Source organism: Delphinus delphis, chromosome 10, assembly GCF_949987515.2.
Source record: "Delphinus delphis chromosome 10, mDelDel1.2, whole genome shotgun sequence".
Taxonomy (NCBI): Eukaryota; Metazoa; Chordata; class Mammalia; order Artiodactyla; family Delphinidae; genus Delphinus; species Delphinus delphis.
The window spans coordinates 89,183,715-89,206,175 of NC_082692.2; positions in this window are offsets into that span (position 1 = coordinate 89,183,715).

A 22,461-nucleotide genomic window follows, 5' to 3' on the forward strand; every position below is an offset into this window, starting at 1 on the left:
CAGAACCATTGTTCCTGGGGAAATGGAGGGTTAGGTTTCTGAGAGCCTCCAGTTGGAACATTTTCATCAACTAATCAATACATAATCTTGTATTATGTGTGTTTCTGTTTAAATATACATAAATATATTTGATTCATTTAATATTTGAACTCATGATCAACAGCAATGTAACTCATGCCTGAAAGAAGTTTATCTAGCACACATATTTTCCTCCTAAGGCACATATGATCTTCTTGGGCTTAGGAACAATAGACAGCACTTCAGCTTGGGGACCACTTTGAACAGAAAAATCACCAGCAAAAGCACAAATATACAAGAAATATGTGGTGCTAAACAGCCTATGAAAAGGACACATGTATAGTATAAGAACTTAAATAAGAAGGTAGAGCACTGCCTTGACTTCAGCTAGGACAGTACATGTTGGGTGAGTTAAACTTTCTGATTCTCTGCACATGTCCACGAATGACTGTGACAACATCATGCATATTGATTTGGGGGTTACAAATAAATGTTAACGAGGAGGCAAATTCATAAGTTCATAAATATGGAATCTATAAATAATGAGAGTCAACTGTATATATAAAATGCCCAGTTATATTTGAATTTCAGATAAACACCAATTAAGTTTTTAGTACATCTCACAAAATATTTGGGACATACTTATACAAAAAAAATTACTATTTATCTTAAATTCAACTGGTTGCCCTATATTTTATCAGGCAATCTTATCTGATAGTTTTCTACCTCTCCAAATTTACCATGCTTCACTTTCTTTATTGATCACTGTATTCCAGCCTCATTTTCTTCCTTTATGCTCCTCTGAAATCCCAAGACTGTCCCTTCTTGGAGTCTCTTACTGACCCCTGACCTCATTCCCAGGCTCTCATAAATCATTCACGTTCTCCATCCAAATCTTTCTTGACTCCCATGTCCTTCTTTATCCTATACATCAGTACCCAATTTGGCTACCATACGCTATTATTATAATTTATGACTTTTATTTATGTGTGTTTCTTATTTTCGTCCTGCCTCCCTTAAAAGGCTGTTTTCCCCAAAGACTATGTTTATTTCCATTTTGCTACACAAAGCCTAATACAGTACCTGATACATAAAGCCTTTTTAAAGATATTTGTTGAAGAATAAATAATGTAAAGAATAAAGGGAAAGGGTATGAGGATTTACAGAACAGAAGCCTTAGTTACATATCTGAACCTAGTCTACTCATTAACCCGTTGACTCATTTTCCAAATATTTATGGAGCACCTTGAGCCTTGGCACTGTGCAAATCTCTGAAGTGAAAGATACGAAGGACAAGGTTCCTGTCCTCATGAACCTATACTTTGCTGGGACTGACAGGAAGTAGACAAATAAGTAATTCAATTATAGCTTGCATCATTGCCAAGAAAGAAACAAGCACAGGAATTATATGGAGAATAACTGGGGAGTTATCATGGATAGAGTGACCAGGATTTCAAACCTTTTGCTAAGACAAGAATAAAGTCCTTATGCTATATGATCTCTGTGTTTAAAAACATTTGAAATGTATATCCTAACATTCTAAAGACTGCTCTAAAGAGATTATCTTCTTGACCTTACAAATTAATGTGTGGTGAGACAGGGCAATGAATAGAACACTGACATTTTGACCCCCTATGCTGCCACTGTTTCACAATATGATGAATAAATTACACACACACGTACACACATGTATACACTATATTCGGTTAATTTTCACCGCTTTATATGCAAAGAACTAACAGTGTAAATAACGTAACCATTGACATAAAATGCAATTAAATTCAAAATAATCAGTATCTTCATAATCACACTTTTCAAAGGATTTATGCAGTCATATTTTAATTTATTTCATGGCACACAATTTTATTGAGCACTTATTTTAAGCCAGACAGTTATAGGATACAACAACAAACAAAAGCAGAAAATCTAAAATTTTACTTTACGTATGTGAAAGGTTTCTAAACAAATTCCAATATCAGCATGTCTGATTTATAGCAGCAAGAACATAATATATTAACATGTTAGCAGTCTTTATCCTGAAAGTATTTGTGCAGCTTTAACTAATTAATCCTCATGATACTAACTAGTGGATAAAGCTTCTGTATTAAACATTACACATTCTTTTTTTTAAGATATGACAATTCTTATAAACAGTGTGTCCATTGCCAAAAATCCACACAAGCATTCTGGTTTTAAATGCTCTGAAGCTAAGAGAACTGCAATCCACTGCTGAAAGCTGACTTTTTCTCTGTTGCTCAGGACTTATGCATTTTGACAGTAGAGTTTCAGAAACTGTTTAGCTATTTTTAAACCATGAGGTACTCATTCTCATCTTAAAGTTTATCATGGATATTTCCACCAGGCTAGGCAGGGAAACCTGGATGAGAAGTTTGTGACTAAAGGGCTGTATAACTTTGGCAAGTTACCTAAGCTCTCTGCATCTTTTCATGCTCTAGTCCACCAACCATCATAATACTTGTCTTACTTATCTACCAGCACTGTTAAGAGTATCACATAAAATAATGATGCCACTCTTTCCTGGAAACAATACACTGACTTCCTACTGAACCTAGAATAAAATGTAAACTCCTTTCATGACCGGCAATGCTTTCCTTCTTCTAGCCCCTGACCACATTTCCAACTTCTGACATCCTCTCGCTCATTATTTCCATTTTCATTGCAGTGGCAAACTTTCAGTTTTTCAAGCATATCAAACCCTTTCCTTGCCACAAGTTCCTTTGGCCTGCAATATTTTTTCTCCCACTTTTCATATACTTGGCCCTTTCCATTTTCTAGGTTTCTGCTTAAATTTCACATCATTAGAGAGACCTACACTTACTATTTGTCACCTCAAATAAGGCATACCCATATTCTTTGTCTAAGAGCACCCTGCTCATTTTTTATGACACGTGTCTTACATGTTTTGTTATTTTTTTAGACGTTTTTTGGTTACTGTTTTCTCTATAGCCAGCTAGGCTCTAAGTCCCAATAAGGGAAGGACAATTTGTGTTTTCTTCACCACTATACACCCAGTACTAGCATTGAGTGGATACAGGATGTGTCTCATTCTTTACTATTAACTGAATTAATAAATGAATATCGATGTAAGCGATTAGAGCTTGTTAGTTAAAGGAAAGAGGAATGAAATCAAGTTGACAAGACCTGACTTCATTCTTGGTTTTCCATTGTCTCTTTAACTTAAGCCAAGTTGTTCCTCATCTCTGGATTTCATTCCTCATTTGCAAAATAAAAATAACGGAAATGTAATGCACGCCATGCATGTAATACATGTGGACATATACTGTATAATGCTAGCCATGTACAAATATAAGGTGCCATTATGTATAAGATCAATAACATTTTAAAAAAGAAGAAAATTCCATAGATACTTACATTTCTTTACAGACTTCTAGTCCTTCACCAAGAAAGTTCAAGACAGAATCAATGAAAGTAAATTCAATCTTTGTGAGCTGTTTTGATTTTCCAGTTCCAATTCTCTTTTGCCTCCTGGCCTGGTGATGTCTTTCTTGCCATTACTTCTAATTTTCACATTTCTCCAACAGTGTAAGTAATATAAAATTGCAGTGTAGGGCTTCCCTGGTGGCACAGTGGTTGAGAGTCCGCCTGCCGATGCAGGGGACACAGGTTCGTGCCCCGGTCTGGGAAGATCCCACGTGCCGCGGAGCGGCTGGGCCTGTGAGCCATGGGCGCTGAGCCTGCACGTCCGGAGCCTGGGCTCCGCAACGTGAGAGGCCACAGCAGTGAGAGGCTCACGTACCGCAAAAAAAAAAAAAATTGCTATATAAACTTGGTAAACTTGGTTAATGAGAAAACTTATGAAAAGAGTGAAAATAAAAGCGATGAAGAAAAAAATTTTTCTCATTTCTTTCACCACTTCTGAAGACTGTTAGTTAGTAGAAAGATGGAGTTGTCCCTAGGGCAGGGACATTTTATTCACTGTCCAATCACAATGTCTAACCAATGGGATCACTAATATGTAATTACTATTATAAGTAATTACTTATATTTGCATCACAGTTTTTGGAATCTGCAATCTAATGATATTTTGAAGAAGAGAAAAGAGATGAAATATCTGCCTTCCTAAATTGCACTATTCTCTATATCAACCAGGTATTGAGTCAGGGAGAAGTCTTGGGGAAAACTATTAAAAATTAGAGGAATGAGGCTCTTTCAGGAAAATTAATTTACTTCTCCCCGCTATCCTTTTAGAAGGATAATTGACTTAGAGGCACAGGACATGCCAATCCTATTAAATGTGTGAGCCTATAATGTGCAGGACTGCAGATCTAAATGTCGCCTTTTAAGCTCCCTTATGGCACATACTTGGATGCCACGGAGTCCTGACTGTGGTGGGATGTGCTTCTTGAAGGAGGCTTGGAGGCCATCTGTTTATTCTGGCATGAGTTTCACTTATGAAGTTTGAAGACTTGGTAGCAATTAGTTTCTGGTTTGTTTTCAGTAATTAAAAATGAAAATAAGCTTGAATTTCTATGTGCCTCACACACATAACGATTATTCCCATTTATAATACAGAAGCTCTATGGGGTAATTAGGTCTCATACACTGTTTGTATAGGTTGAGTCTTAATCATTTTGGGGCTGCTATAACAAAGATACCGTAGACTGGGTGGCTTAAACAACAAACATCTATTTCTAACATTTCTCAAACCTGGAAAGTCCAAAATGAAGGCTTGGGCAGATGTGGTATCTGATAAAGTCACTTCCTGTTTGGCAGACAACCATGTTCTCTTTCCATTCTCCTAGCAAACTCTTGCCAGTCTCTTCTAAGGGCACTAATCCCATTCATTAAGAGCTCTACCTTCATGACCTATTTAGCTCCCACTTCCTAATGCCATCATACTAGAGGTCAGGAAACAAACATATGCATTTTGGGGAAACACATTTAATTCATAGTAAGTTATCAGGATCCTGATGGGAGTTGCAAAGCCCAAATAGAGATGAAAACAGGGATCACTACTGAGAAAAGATGAGCCGACTGCCCCAACCCTGCTTGGGAAGCCAACTGGAGTTAGGGTCAGGGAAAAGGTCTGCATCAGTAGCCAATGGGAAGTGGCATATATGGACAACACAAGAAGGGAACCTTGATTCCATGGGCCAATTGTAAGTCAAAAATCCAGGCACTGAGTAAGAATAAAACTGTCGTGAGAGTAGGCATCTGATGAAACCTCATTCCAGACAGATTTTCATAGTTCAGATTTTTTTTTAAGGTTCAAGGTCCCCTTTATATTGAAAACACTCCAGTTAACTATGAAGAGTCAGTGCTTTGAGTCCTAGTTCATATGCTGGTTTCAAAGTTTCTTTCTGTACCAGTTTCTAGCAATAGCCCACAATGGTTGGAACAGCGAGATTTTAACATGGAAACTTCAGTATTAAGACATCTCAAAGGAATCCCTGTAATGGTCTCCAGATACGAAGGTCAGGAGACTAACAGTCCAACGCTCTCACATTCTTTAAAAAAAAAAAAAAAGGTCTTGATTTGTAGGATTTGCTTATTACTTTGTAGTAAGTACTCACAGCATGGCCAATTTCAAGTTATCAAAAGTTAAAATTCCTGGATATCTTACACTGGTGCTCTCTAGCTGATTCAAATGGGCTCTAGCACACCACTAACTATTAAATAAGGCTTCCAAAAGCAGAAAGAGAAGTGACTTATCTAAAATCTCCAGATTCTGAGACAAAGTCAGTCCTCACCCCCTTGTGTTCTGGATTTGAGCCCATCTTTCCTTGTTGCAGCATTGAATTCTTACATGTATTCTTTTTCTTCTGCCTACCTTGGTTCTTCCCTCTCCAATGACTCACTCCCAAAAACTAATAAACATGTTCTATCATCATTCATTCTTAAATGAAAAGCCATCACTTTAGCTCATATTTCACTGTGACCCAAATTTTCTACTCCCCTACCCAGACAAACTTTGTAAAACAATTGTCTTTTATTGCTATGTCCACTTCTCACATTTCACAGAAATTCAACTATTAGTCATCAAAATATCCTCCGCATTGCTAAATCAAATAGCCTCATTTTTAGCCTTAACTTAATCTTCTAGCAGCTTTCAACATGACTTCTGGAAATCACTTCTTCTCTTTGCTTCATTGACACTAAATTATGATGATTTTTCCTCCTGTCTCTCTGACTGCTCCTTTTTTAGCTCAAAAGGCCAAATATTGGAGTGTTTCAATACATTATCCTTGAGTCTCCTTTTTTTCTTTGTCTGTACACTCAACAATATGGCTCAAATTCAACACATTCTAAATGCTGAAAAATCCCAAATCTCAACCTGAAGTCTTGACCTCTCCTCAGAACTCCAGTAGTAAATATCCAACTTGGTACTTTCATTTGGATGTCTGAGACACATTTTAAACTTAACAGGACCTGGACAAAATTTTTTGTCTACACCATCTGTTGGCAAACTACAACTAAAATCTAACCCTCCACATAATTTTGTTAAGTAAAATTTGATTGGAGCACAACCACATCATATTTTTTTTTTTTTTACATTTTGTCTATAGCTTATTTCACACTGCAGTGGTAGATCTGAGTAGTTACAACAGAGGCTGTACAGTCTTCAAATACTAAAATGCTTACTATCTGGTGCTTTAGAGAAAGTTTGTCTTCTTTTCCTTACCTACTACATCCAATGTATCAGGAGTTCCTCTGGACCTTACCTTTAAAATAAACCCTAACTCCTTCTATTTTTAAAATCTCCACGGTAACCACCATTGTCTGGTGTATGAAGCACTGACACAACTTCTTAATGCTTACCGTTCTTTTTTTTTTTTTTTTTGCCCTTTTATAATCTTTACAGTCATCTTAAATTTTAGAATGTTCTTCCTAAATTACATATCAGAAAGCCGTTCCCCTGCTTAAAAACTTCCAATCGCTATCCATTTCACCTAGAATAAAATTCAACTCCCTATTTTATCTTACAAAGTCCTAGATGATTTGAATTCTTCCTCTTTCTGCTGTAAGCTCTTTTCTCCTGCTTACTCACTGCATTCCAGCCTCACTGAGTTTTCTGTTCCTCCCACATGCGAAGTTCCCATTTCTGGACCTTTGCATTAATCACTGCCTCTGCCTGGGATTCTCTTCCTCCATGAGTGCCTGCCATGAAAAGCTCCTTCTCATCAATCAGCTTTCAGTTCAAATGTCACTTCCTTCAAGAGGCTTCTTCTTAATCACTCAACCTAATAATACCACCAAGGCATATACTATCATATTATCACTTACCCAGTTTTTAATTTCCTGCAAAGCACTTTTCACTATAAAACAGTTCTACTTATTTATGTATTCATTTATTTTCTAGGTAATTGTCTCTCCAAAGTAGAGTATAAATTTCTTGAGAATAGGGATCTTTTATGTTCATTGAAGCATCCCCAGTATTAGGAACAGTGCTGAATAGTGGTGTTTGAATGAATAAAAACCTCAGCTTTAGTATGTCAGAGAGGTTCACAAGGCTGTCTTAAAGAATGCAGACCAAGTTGGCTTTCTTAGACTAAATATGAAGGCAGAAGGGAAAACAATAAACTGTATCAAGTAATATATCTATTCCTGTTAAAAAATTTGTTTTATTATGTTTTTCTTAAATATTTATAAGCATAAAATTGGTTATAATTAGTCATGTAACTGTACAACAAAAACAAATTAAGTAAATTAATGAAATTAAGCATTTACTTGGATGGTTTTGTTAATTTCTGTCCCAGTCAAGCTCTTTGAGGGTATGGTCCATGTATAAATTTTGCTCTTTAATGCACTGTCTATGCTTATACAGTGCCTGAGACATAGATGTAGCTCAACAAATACTGGTTGTCAACTAGTGCTGAAGAATAAATAAAAGCATTGCTTTTGCCATCAAAGGACCTGTGTCTAGTGGGGTAGACTTACAGAGACAAATCAACTGTCCATTCATCTTCTAGAAAACTCCTCTAACCAACTCCGAGCTTCAATATTAATAGTTGACATTTGTTGGTGCTTACTGTGCCACACTCCTACTACACATATTACAGTAACTCATTCAACCCCTCAATCAAGCTTAGAAAGTATATACTATTTATTACTACTTAATACAAAATGAGGATAAAGAGGAACAGAGAGATCATCTGGCCACAGCTAGTAAGTAGCAAGCGCTGAGATTTAAAGTCAGTCTGTTCGTATCTAGTCTGAGTTCCATTGCCTCCAGCTGATCAAGGAGTGAATGATCCTTTGTGATTAACAGTGGCCAGGATCTCAGAATCAGAAGTTATATCCCACTAAAGTAGAACAGATTTGACTTATTAAGCTTGCATTTTCATAAACTAATCCCCGCCTGCTCCTTGATGCAGTGGCTTTAAATAATCTCCTTTATCTAAATTACAAAAATTTGAAAGTAAAAGGAACTTTGTCAGTACTCTTGTTCTACTCCTTCATTTTACAACTGAGGAATACAAAGTTCTAGGGAGATTAAGCTCATATGGCCAGATAGTGGCAAAACCAGGAGAAACTAGAATCTTTTTCCTTTGTAGCACAAGCTACAGAGGAAATTCTGCTCACACTTAATGTCAGGGAGGAAAAATGTTTTCTTTCCCTTAGGAAAGAAGTAAAAGCAGATACCTAAATATTTCTCTTTTTTGTCCTACTTTTCCTTCCCGTTAGAACTATTGCTGAAATGTGGCAACCTGCTTAAGTCTGATGTTGAAAATATAATCTTTCTGCATCTTTCAGATGATCCAGGATGCTTTTCATTTATGCACGCATACTTCCAGTCATCTTTCCATTCCATTATTTATTTATTCACTAAGGATTACTTGTATGTGAACTGTGTGCAAAGCACTGGACTAGGTAAGGGGGGAAATGTTAATTAAATGTGACTTTATTCATATTGACTCTATGCTCCCTTAAGTTTTTTTTTTTTGTTTTTTTTGTTTTTGTAATTTGTCTAAGGTCCTTTCAAAGGAAGACAGGCTGTAATTCCTAAATGAAATGAATATAAAGCACTCACAAACAAAATCTTATAACATCAATATGGCAATATGCTGCTGCTTGTAACACCTAGCAATTCTTGTCTTAAATTTGCTTTGTTTTTACTTCTATCAATATTACTAGCTAATTTTATTGCATGCCTAATACACGCCAAGCATTCTATTAAATGCTTCAAATATATTACCTAATTTAATCCCCTCAACAGTTTATCAGGGAGGGAAAATTTTCCTCTACCCTTCCCAGTTCCTCTGGCTGGCCTAATAATTAAACTGACATGATACAGATTAACAGGAGAAAATAAAATTTAATTTTCAGGTTACAAGGAATCCACATAAAATGAGAGATTCCAAAGACAGTGAAGTAAAAGGAGGTATACATGTCATCCTGGATTACGGAAAAGTGGATAGGGGTCGAGGACTTAAAAGGGAAGGGGAGTTAGCTTCAAGATGGCGGAAGAGTAAGACGTGGAGATCACCTTCCTCCCCACAGATACATTAGAAATACATCTACATGTGGAACAACTCCTACAGAACACCTACTGAACGCTGGCAGAAGACCTCAGACCTCCCAAAAGGCAAGAAACTCCCCACCTACCTGGGTAGGGCAAAAGAAAAAACACAGACCAAAGAATAAGGACGGTACCTGCACCAATGGGAGGGAGCTGTGAAGGAGGAACGGTTTCCACACACTAGGAAGCGCCTTCGCGGGCGGAGACTTCGGGTGGCGGACGGGGGGAGCTTCGAAGCTGCGGAGGAGAGTGCAGCCACAGGGGTGCGCAGGGGAAAGCGGAGAGATTCCCGCACAGAGGATCGGTGCCGACTAGCACTCACCAGCCCGAGAGGCTTGTCTGCTCACCTGCCGGGACAGGCGGGGGCCGGGAGCTGAGGCTCGGGCTTCGGTCCGAGCGCAGAGAGAGGACTGGCAGCGTGAACACAGCCTGAAAGGGGCTAGTGCGCCACAGCTGGCCAGGGGGAGTTAGGGAAAAGGTCTGGAGCTGTCGAAGAGGCAAGAGACTTTTTCTTCCCTCTTTGTTTCCTGGTGCGTGAGGAGGGGGGATTAAAAGCGCAGTTTAAAGGAGCTCCAGAGACGGGCGCGACTCGCGGCTATCAGCGCGGACCCCAGAGACGGGCATGAGACGCTAAGGCCTCTGCTGCCGCCACCAAGAAGCCTGTGTGTGAGCAGGCTCCTCCCCTCCCAGGAGCCTGTGCAGCCCGCCACTGCCAAGGTCCCGTGATCCAGGGACAACTTCTCCGGGAGAATGCACGGCTCGCCTGAGGCTGGTGAAACGTCACGCCGGCCTCTGCCGCCGCAGGCTCACCCGCACTCCGTGCCCTTCCCTCCCCTCGGCCTGAGGGAGCCAGAGCCCACGAAACACATGCTCCTTTAACCCCATTCTGTCTGAGCAAAGAACAGACGCCCTCAGGGTACCTACACGCAGAGGTGGGTCCAAATCCAAAGCTGAGCCCCGGGAGCTGTGCGAACAAAGAGAAGGGAAATCTCTCCCAGCAGCCTCAGGCGCAGCGGATTAAATGTCCACAATCAACTTGATGCACCCTGCATCTGTGGACTACCTGAATAAACAACGAATCATCCCAAATTGAGGAGGTCGACTTTGGGAGCAATGATATATATATATATATATATATATATATATATATATATATATATATATATATATATATATATATACACACACACACACATATCCCTTGTAATCTTTTTCTGAGTGTGTATGTATGATTTTGTCTGTATAGCTTTGCTTTTACCATTTGTCCTAGGGTTCTGTCTATCTGTTTTTTGTTTTTTGTTTTTAAGTATACTTTTTAGCACTTGGTATCATTGGTGGATTTGTGTTTTGGTTTGGTTGCTCTCTTCTTTCTTTCTCTTTTTTTTAATTATTAAAAAAAATAATAATTATTTTTTCTTTTAAAAACTTTATTTTATTTTACTTTATCTTATCTTCTTTCTTTCTTTCTTTCTTCCTTCCTTCCTTCCTTCCTTCCTTTCTTTCTTTCTTTTTCTTCTCCCTTTTATTCCAAGTCGTGTGCATGACAGGCTCTTGGTTCTCCAGCCAGGTGTCAGGGCTGTGCCTCTGAGGCGGGAGAGCCAAGTTCAGGACACTGGTCCACAAGAGACCGCCCAGCTCCATGTAATATCAAACGTGAGATCTCCATCTCAACGCCAAGACCCAGCTCCACTCAACGACCAGCAAGCTACAGTGCTGGACATCCCATGCCAAACTACTAGCAAGACAGGAACACAACCCCATCCATTAGCAGAGAGGCTGCCTAAAATCATAATACGCTCACAGACACCCCAAAACACACCACCAGATGTGGGCCTGGCCACCAGAAAGACAAGATCCAGCCTCATCCACCAGAACACAGGCACTAGTCCCCTCCACCAGGAAGCCTACACAACCCACTGAACCAACCTTAGCCACTGGGGACAGACACCAAAAACAACGGAAACTATGAAACTGCAGCCTGCGAAAAGGAGACCCCAAACACAGTAAGTTAAGCAAAATGAGAAGACAGAGAAACACACAGCAGACGAAGGAGCAAGGCAAAAGCCCACCATACCTAACAAATGAAGAGGAAATAGGCAGTCTACTTGAAAAATAATTCAGAATAATGATAGTAAAGACGATCCAAAATCTTGGAAATAGAATAGAGAAAATACAAGAAATGCTTAACAAGGACCTAGAAGAACTACAGAGCAAACAAACAGTGATGAACAACATAATAAATGAAATTAAAAATTCTCTAGAAGGAATCAATAGCAGAATAACTGAGTCAGAAGAATGGATAAATGACCCGGAAGATAAAATAGTGGAAATAACTACTGCAAAGCAGAATAAAGAAAAAAGAATGAAAACAATTGAGGACAGTCTCAGAGACCTCTGGGACAACATTAAACGCACCAACGTTCGAATTATAGGGGTCCCAGAAGAAGAAGAGAAAAAGAAAGGGACTGAGAAAATATTTGAAGGGATTATAGTGAAAACTTCTCTAATATGGGAAAGGAAATAGTTAATCAAGTCCAGGAAGCACAGAGAGTCCCATACAGGATAAATCCAAGGAGAAACATGCCAAGACACATATTAATCAAACTATCAAAAATTAAATACAAAGAACAAATATTAAAAGGAGCAAGGGAAAAACAAGTAACACAAAAGGGAATCCCCATAAGGTTAACAGCTGATCTTTTAGCAGAACGTCTGCAAGCCAGAAGGGAGTGGCAGGACATATTTAAAGTCATGAAAGGGAAAAATCTACAGCCAAGATTACTCTCGCAGCAAGGATCTCATTCAGATTTGACAGAGAAATTGAAAGCTTTACAGACAAGCAAAAGCTAGGAGAATTCATCACCACCAAACCAGCTTTACAACAAATGCTAAAGGAACTTCTCTAGGCAGGAAACACAAGAGAAGGAAAAGACCTACAATAATAAACCCAAAACAATTAAGAAAATGGTAATAGGAACATACCGATCGATAATTAACTTAATTAACTTAAATTTAAATGGATTAAATGCTCCAACCAAAAGACATAGACTGGCTGAATGGATACAAAAACAAGACCTCTATATGTGCTGTCTACAAGAGACCCACTTCAGACCTAGGGACACATACAGACTGAAAGTGAGGGGATGGAAAAAGATATTCCATGCAAATGGAAATCAAAAGAAAGCTGGAGTAGCAATTCTCATATCAGAGAAGATTGACTTTCAAATAAAGACTATTAAGAGACAAGGAAGGACACTACATAATGATGAAGGGATCAATCAAATAAGAACATATAACAATTGTAAATATTTATTCACCCAACATAGGAGCACCTCAATACATAAGGCAAATACTAACAGCCATAAAAGGGGAAATCGACAGTAACACAATAATAGTAGTGGACTTTAACACCCCACTTTCACCAATGGACAGACCATCCTAAATGAAAATAAATAAGGAAACACAAGCTTTAAATGATACATTAAACAAGATGGACTTAATTGATATTTACAGACATTCCATCCAAAGTAACAGCGTACACATTCTTCTCAAGTGCTCATGGAACATTCTGCAGGAAAGATCATATCTTGGGTCACAAATCAAGCCCTGGTAAATTTAAGAAAATTGAAATCGTATCAAGTATCTTTACCGACCACAACACTATGAGACTAGATATCAATTACAGGAAAAAATCTGTAAAAAATACAGACACATGGAAGCTAAACAATACACTACTTAATAACCAAGAAATCACTGAAGAAATCAAAGAGGAAATCAAAAAATACCTAGAAACAAACGACAATGAAAACACGACAAGCCAAAAACTACGGGATGCAGAAAAAGCAGTTCTAAGAGGGAAGGTTATAGCAATACAATCGTACCTTAAGAAACAAGAAACATCTCAGATAAACAACCTAACCTTACAGCTTAAGTAATTAGAGAAACAAAACAAAACAACCACAAAGTTAGCAGAAGGAAAGAATCATAAAGATCAGATCAGAATAAATGAAAAAGAAATGAAGGAAACGATAGCAAAGGTCAATAAAACTAAAAGCAGTTTCCTTGAGAAGATAAACAAAATTGATAAACCATTAGCCAGACTCATCAAGAAAAAAAGGGAGAAGACTCAAATCAATAGAACTAGAAATGAAAAAGGAGAAGTAACAACTGACACTGCAGAAATACAAAGGATCATGAGAGATTATTACAAGCCACTATATGCCAATAAAATGGACAACCTGGAAGAAATGGACAAATTCTTAGAAATGCACAACCTTCCGAGACTGAACCAGGAAGAACTAGAAAATATGAACAGACCAATCACAAGCACTGAAATTGAAACTGTGATTAAAAATCTTCCAACAAACAAAAGCCCAGGACCAGATGGCTTCACAGGTGAATTCTATCAAACATTTAGAGAAGCGCTAATACCTATCCTTCTCAAACTCTTCCAAAATGTAGCAGTGGGAGGAACATTCCCAAACTCATTGTATGAGGCCACCATCACCCTGATACCAAAACCAAAGATGTCACAAAAAAGAAAACTACAGGCCAATATCACTGATGAACATAGATGCAAAAATCCTCAACAAAATACTAGCAAACAGAATCCAACAGCACATTAAAAGGATCATACAGCATGATCAAGTGGGGTTTATCCCAGGAATGCAAGGATTCTTCAATATAAGCAAATCAATCAATGTGATACACCATATTAACAAATTGAAGGAGAAAAACCATATGATCATCTCAATAGATGCAGAGAAAGCTTTTGACAAAATTCAACACCCATTTATGATAAAAACCCTCCAGAAAGTAGGCATGCAGGGAACTTACTTCAACATAATAAAGGCCATATATGACAAACCCACAGCCAACATTGTCCTCCATGGTGAAAAACTGAAACCATTTCCACTAAGATCAGGAAAAAGGCAAGGTTGCCCACTCTCACCACTATTATTCAACATAGTTTTGGAAGTTTTAGCCAGAGCAATCAGAGAAGAAAAAGAAATAAAAGGATTCCAAATCGGAAAAGAAGAAGTAAAGCTGTCACTGTTTGCAGATGACATGATACTGTACACAGAGAATCCTAAAGATGCTACCAGAAAACTGCTAGAGCTAATCAATAAATTTGGTAAAGTAGCAGGATACAAAGCTAATGCACAGAAATCTCTTGCATCCTTACACACTAAAGATGAAACATCTGGAGGTGAAGTTAAGAAAACACTCCCATTTACCATTGCAACAAAAAGAATAAAATACCTAGGAATAAACCTACCTAAGGAGACAAAAGACCTGTATGCAGAAAATTATAAGACACTGATGAAAGAAATTAAAGATGATACAAATAGATGGAGAGATATACCATGTTCTTGGATTGGAAGAATCAACATAGTGAAAATGACTCTACTACCCAAAGCAATCTACAGATTCCATGCAAGCCCTATCAAAGTACCACTGGCATTTTTCACAGAAATAGAACAAAAAAATTTCACAATTTGTATGGAAACACAAAAGACCCTGAATAGCCTAAGCAATCTTGAGAAAGAAAAACAGAGCTGGAGGAATCAGGCTCCCTGACTTCAGACTATACTACAAAGCTACAGTATTGAAGACAGTATGGTACTGGCACAAAAACAGAAATATAGGTCAATGGAACAGGATAGAAAGCCCAGAGATAAGGTGACAATATGTGCATGGCTTTATCTTTGATAAAGGAGGCAAGAATATACAGTGGAGAAAAGACAGCCTCTTCAATAATTGGTGCTGGGAAAACTGGACAGCTACATGTAAAAGAATGAAATCAGAACACTCCCTAACACCATACACAAAAATAAACTCCAAATGGATTAAAGACCTAAATGTAAGGCCAGACACTATCAAACTCTTAGAGGAAAACATAGGCAGAACACTCTATGACATAAATCACAGCAAGATCCTTTTTGACCCACCTCCTAGAGAAATGGAAATAAAACTAAAAATAAACAAATGGGACCTAATGAAACTTAAAACCTTTTGCACAGCAAAGGAAATCATAAACAAGATGAAAAGAATACCCTCAGAACGGGAGAAAAGATTTACAAATGAAGCAACTGACAAAGGATTAATCTCCAAAGTTTACAAGCAGCTCACGCAGCTCAATATCAAAAAAAAAACCCAATCCAAAAATAGGCAGACGACCTAAATAGATATTTCTCCAAAGAAGATATACAGATTGCCAACAAACACATGAAAGAATGCTCAACATCATTAATTATTAGAGGAATGCAAATCAAAACTACAATGAGATATCATCTCACACTGGTCAGAATGGCCATCATCAAAAAATCTAGAAACAATAAATGCTGGAGAGGGTGTGGAGAAAAGGGAAGAATCTTGCACTGCTGCTGGGAATGTATGGTACAGCCTCTATGGAGAACAGTATGGAGGTTCCTTAAAAAACTAAAAATAGAACTACCATATGACCCAGCACTCCCACTCCTGGGCATATACCCTGAGAAAACCATAATGCAAAAAGAGTCATGTACCACAATATTCATTGCATCTCTTTCTACAATAGCCAGGACATGGAAGCAACCTAAGTGTCCATCAACAGATGAATGGATAAAGAAGATGTGGCACGTATATACAATGGAATATTACTCAGCCATAAAAAGAAACAAAATTTAGTTATTTGAAGTGAGGTGGATGGACCCAGAATCTGTCATACGGAGTGAAGTCAGAAAGAGAAACACAATACCGTATGCTAACACATATATGTGGAATCTAAAACACAAAAAGAAAGGTCATGAAGAACCTAGGGGCAAGATGGGAATAAAGACACAGACATACTAGAGAATGGATCTGAGGATACGGGGAGGAGGAAGGATAAGCTGGGACAAAGTGAGAGAGTGGTATGGACATATATACACTACCAAATGTAAAACAGATAGATAGTGGGAAGCAGCCGCATAGCACAGGGCAATCAGCTCGGTGCTTTTTGACCACCTAGAGGGGTGGGGTAGGGAGGGTGGGAGGGAGGGAGACAAAAGAGGGAAGAATATGGGTACATATGTATATGTATAACTGATTCACTTTGTTACAAAGCAGAAACTATCACACCATGGTAAAGCAATTATTCTCCAATAAAGATGTTTAAAAAAAAAATAGGACAGCAAAATGGCTAATCCATCATAAAATTTATAAGTTCCTCACCCCCCAAAATTTCAACTTAAGATGATTTCATTCATCTGAACAATTCAGCCCTGCAGTAAAGAAGGCAACTAATGTGAGCTAAAGCCCCATATTTACATTAGCATCGGTCAATAGAAGAAAACAACATAACCTATTTTTAATTACATTCATGGTGTTCATCCTGTTAACCTGAAAATTAAACATGCAAAAATGAAAAAAAAAAAATAAAAGGGAAGGGAGGGAATTCACAGGAAGGTGAAAAAGAGCAAATATTTGGTACACACAAAGAGGAATTTTAAGAAACAGACTTTTCTAGGTTCCTCCTGGTCTATCACACCTAGTTCATATTATACTATAGTCATCTTCAGTGATGGCTCCCTCCGTGGAATAGGTCCTCCGTCCAAATTCTTTTAGGCAGTGAGAATGGAGAGACGAAAGCTCTACATGAGCATTTTTTTCTTAAAAACAACCTGCCTAAAATAATCCTCAGGCCAAAGAGACACATTTTGGGGTGGGACATTTTGCCCTCTTGCAAGTTCCACAAACAAATGTTTTATTATCCATATTTACAGCTTTAGATGACAGTCCTAGTAATTGGTGGAGCCAGGATTCAAAACAAAACAATTTCCTTCAGAGTACATGCTTAATATATCATCAAACTGTCTGTTAATTGATAGCTTATACAGAATACATCGCAGAACTTTGGGCAAGAATGTTTAGGAGTCTGTAAATTATTCCACACTGAAAGTAGGAGAACATATCTCTTCTCTTTTTCTTCTAACATATACACCTCACTTCCCCTTTGTATGATTTTCCACAGAATTCAACCCCATTAGAAATGTTGCCATGATTTTATTCAATCCACTAATAAGCAATGATAACAAATTTGGAAATCATGGAACTTATGCATTGTAAATTTTGTTTTTTTTCTTAAATGTGATCCTCTTTTAGAAAATGGTTGTTTTAAAGTTGTACTCATTCAGATTCTGTATCATTTTTTCAGAGTTCTATTTTGTAAGGGCATTAACAACTCAAAAAATGGTATGAGTAAACATGGCTGTTCTCCTGAGCTTGGCTGACGATTGCAGAAGGCATAAACAGCAGTTTGCTCCCTGATTTATTCTGAGCTCTGACACAACTGAGGCCCAAGTATATTATAAAGTGGTTGGCTCCAGTGGTGTTAGTAAATTCCTTACAGGCTGCAAACGTTGCTCATTAGATACTCTTGGGCTTGAGTTTCATTTAAATGGTGTAAGGATATATATTTATGTATCATTTCAACTTCATGAGTAAGACTCGAAGCAAGCAACTTCCACGAAACCTCACAGACATAGTCTGACGTAAGCTGGATCTACTCTGTTTATCAAAATATTGGTAAATTGACCTACATATTTTAAGCCCAAAATATAAACTTTATTTTATATTGGGAGACATATACTGTCAGTTACCTATGCATTTCTCAGTGCTAAGTAGTTGTATTATGAAAGATGAGTGATTCTCTATAAACACAAGATAAACGTGACTACATTTGGACTTTCTAAAAGAATTATAGGTAATGCATACTCAGAAACTCCCTGTCTCTTTGGAAATAGAACACCCTTTGAAATTAGTTGATGGTAAAACATTGTAGATGTTTTCTAAGGCAACGTAGATGTAACTGCAATTTGGCTGAGGAAAAGGACATCTTCCTACACCACCACCAACTGCTTTCTAAATACTTATTCTACTTATATACAGTATTCATACAATATGTGAGAAGTAATTTGATGCCCTTTTAGTTGCACTGCGCGTTTAACATGAACTCCAAAATAAAAAACACAACTAAACTTCATGATCTTTCCACTTACTGGTTAAAGAGTCAGAGTTGAGAAGACTCGTGTGGGATTCTTGAGCTCATTTTCATTCTTGTGTTTCATAACTTCTGGCCTTCAGTTCCTCATCTGCATAGATGTTAGTGCCTAGTAATCAATCAACATGTTGTAAATTCTATAATGACCATGTAATTAGCATTCCCTCTGCATTTTTTCTGATTCCCTACAGAAAGCATAGAGATGCTGATCACACTGAACATAAGACATAGGACTGCAGGAACACTGTAGGGCAAACTGAAAAGTAACTGTTCATACTGGCTCCTAGATTTACTGTTTCTGTTTAAGGAAAGATAAACTTAATTCCCTATTAGTTGTTGGAATGTTCACTTATTTTTCAAAGCTCTTTGAAATTAGAAAGGTATTTCGCTGTTCACTAAATCTTACCTGATTATTTTTTTACTGGAGGGAAAGTAGTATAAATTTGGAATCCATTAAGTAATACTTAATTTATTCTTTTATCTGTGTGTAGAATTAAATGTCACTTTTAGTTTTTATCCATATTTATCATATCTTAGAGCATTTTCTCAAATACCTTAGTTACCTTCAGATAAGCTCCTTCCTAAGGGGTACTTATTAACTCCTTCAAAATCACTGATATTATTTGGTAGCTGCCTTAGGGCATCTCTGAAGTACCTAATGCATTTATAAGGATTGATTTAGATGAAGCATGAAGACTCATACAAAATACCAATATTGACTAATTATTCCTTGCTTTAGGATGCGGATATTTACCATGACATACCCTTGTTCCCTTCATTGCTGGAGGTATTGGCACAGAGAGTAAAATAAGTGAAATCAGAATTTGTTCCTACTTCCAATTTCCATCATCTATCATCTCAAGTGCACTTGTTTTTTGTCATATTTTGCTATGAAATTATTAATGTGGCTTTGACTGAATAAAATATGTCATTTATATCTGAAATAGAAAAATGAAATCCCAGAAGAATGATGAGTTGCTGGAAAGATAATTGGAATGAGTGGAATACCTTAATTTATCATATTAAGAAATTATTTCTAGGCTTTCAGTCTCTATCCCTATATACTGGCTCCACAAGTCATGACATATCCACCCTTAGCATTAGAAATTATGATTTCTTTGAAAAGAATACATGTTTATCTAACTCTTGTTTTATGACTACAGGAAGAATGAAAAAGTGTGTATTGATAGAGACTGAAACTAAACCAAAAAATAGTTCAAAAACATCGTCCATGCTATATAATTAATTCTAAATGATATGTACATAGAAAATGGAGACCACGTGTGGTAGGCACATTCCCCCCAAGACTCCCATCCTTTGCTTATTTAAACAAACATTAATCTACTTACCGCTGTGGGAGGGCTTTTATAGTTAGAATTAAGATTACTGATCAGCTCATGTTAATTTAAGGAGACTATTTTAGATTATCTGGGTCCGTTCGAATCACATGGGTCCTTGAAAGCAGAAGATCAAGGCAGAATATTGAGGCAGAAGAGATGCATTGGAGAGATAAGGCAGAAAGAGAAGCATGTGAGAGATATGAAGACACCATTATCAGCTTTGAAAGGGGCCAAAAACCTGGAAATATGGGCTCTAGCAGATGAGAATGAATGACCCATCAGACAGCCAGCAATGAAATGGCAACCCTGTTCTACAATTGTGTAGCACTAATGGAACCAGACTAGCCACAATTTTCATGGACTTCAGACCTACAAAACCATAAGATAATAAATTTCAGTTGTTTTAAGCTGCTAACTGCGTGGTAATTTGTTATGATAGCAATGGGAAAATAATGCACTGTTTACCACAACTGAGATGCTTAAGCAGGCAAACCTCACATTTCTAACCTCTTTGGAGAAGTTAAACCTCTTTGCCTTACTAACACAGTTCTGCCTTTATAGTGATATATCAGGCAGTAAGCTGACTTGTGGAAAAGATAAGGATTCCAAGTAGATTCCAAATGACCATTTTTATTTCACTCTTGAGATCAAGTCTTTTCAATATTTTTAACAAATAGGCTATAGCTGGAGTGGCCTCTTCAGAATCCACATCTCATCCATCATCCCATCGTCTGTCCCCCTTGCTTAAACCCTTTCAATGACTTGCTTTTGCCCTGAGGAAAATAGAACATTTTTTAAAAAGCCCTTGCCTGGTTTGGAATTTACTTGCCTCTCCAGGCTCATGTTCATTTCTCTTTGATTTCTCCACATGGCATGTTTTCTTTGTATCTGCACCCTTTTACTTATTTGATGCCTAGAAGCTCTGTAAATGATTAATAGGATGGGCTCTGGAATCATATATGCTAAATTCAGATCCTGGCCCTTTTACCTCCTAGTTGTATGACCTCAGGCAGAACACCTAACATCTCTGTGCCTCGATTTCCTCATCAGTATAACGGAGACAATTAAGAGTACCAAACATACTAGTCGTGTAGGCTGACATAACAAAATATCATAGACTGGGGGCCTTAAACAACAGACATTTCTTTCTCACAGTTATGGAGTCTGTCCATTGTTTTGGTTCCTGGAGAGACATCTCTTGCTGGCTTGCAGACAACCACCTTCTTGCTGGGTTCTCACGTGGTCTTTCGTGGGTTGATGTGTGGAAAGAGAGGAAGAGATGGCTCTCTCTTCTTCTTATAAGGCCAAAAATCCTATGGGATTACACACCTACTCTTACTATCTCATTTAATCTTAATTACTTCCTACAAGCCCTATCTCCAAACACAATCCGTTTGGAAGTTCAGGATTTAACATTTGAATGGGGGGGGGCACAATTTAGTCAATAGCACCTACTATAGATGGTTGTCATTCACAGAATTTACTTATTTGCATCCCTTCTATTTTCTCTGAACTGTATTTTCACTAACATATTTAATGAATATTTGCGTCCATATATAAGTGTCTATGCAGAGCTCTGATCCCAGACATAGGCAGTAGGCACAAATGCAATTTGGTATTATATTTCTCATAGGACCTAGTTAACTATACCTGTAGCTGCAAACATAAACTAATATAGCTACTATTTCATTCATTAAACAGACATTTATTACATACCTACTGAATTTCAGAAATCAAGGATACTTCCATAAATGAAATATATTTGCTTTTAAAATATATTTGCTATTACTAACAGTATGTTTGATCAGATTTAGCAGGAAATGTAGTAAATTTGGCCGAATAGCCATTTATTGATAAATCAGTCCTTGGAAATATTTCAACCAGTAGAGTTGGGTGGATTTAACTGGAATTCAAGCACACCCTTACACTGGAAGCATATTTTGTTTTATTTTAACAAAATTAGTTTTATTGAGTGTTTATTATAAGCTAAACCTATTGAAGAATTATAAGAAAAATACATATAAAGCACCTTGGATTGTGCCTGGCACATAAGTGCTTATTTTTTCAAAAAATATTGTTTGAGCCCTACAAACTGCTAGTCGTTTTTCATAGAAACAGGAACATAATCAGAAACATGACAAGATTTAGTTCTAATGAAGGAAAGGGATGTTTAAGAAATAAAAAGTGCATAATTTAATATCAACCAGGATGGCTACTCTTAAGAATGAAGGATAAGAGGAAAGAAAGCGGTGGAAACAGGGCAGGGCTGAGGTACTTTTGATGGTGGGGCAGTGGTTGAGGGGTTGTGAAGGAGAAAGGGAAGATTTGGTTGAGGGAACGAGTAGCTTATCTCTTGGGGTGCAGGGATCTAAAAGAAGCTTGCTTGAAGCCAGGGGCCTTAGCATGACTCTTCCCTTTTTCTTAAAAAAAAACCTTTTCCCTCTGCAATCCATTGTAGTAAGTCTTCCTTCTCAACTGAAGGTATGTCAGAAAACTGGACTTAATCTTTTGATTCAGTATTAAGTATACCAACTGATTAATTAGTATTATAAATGTTTATGTTATTTTGTCCACCAAAA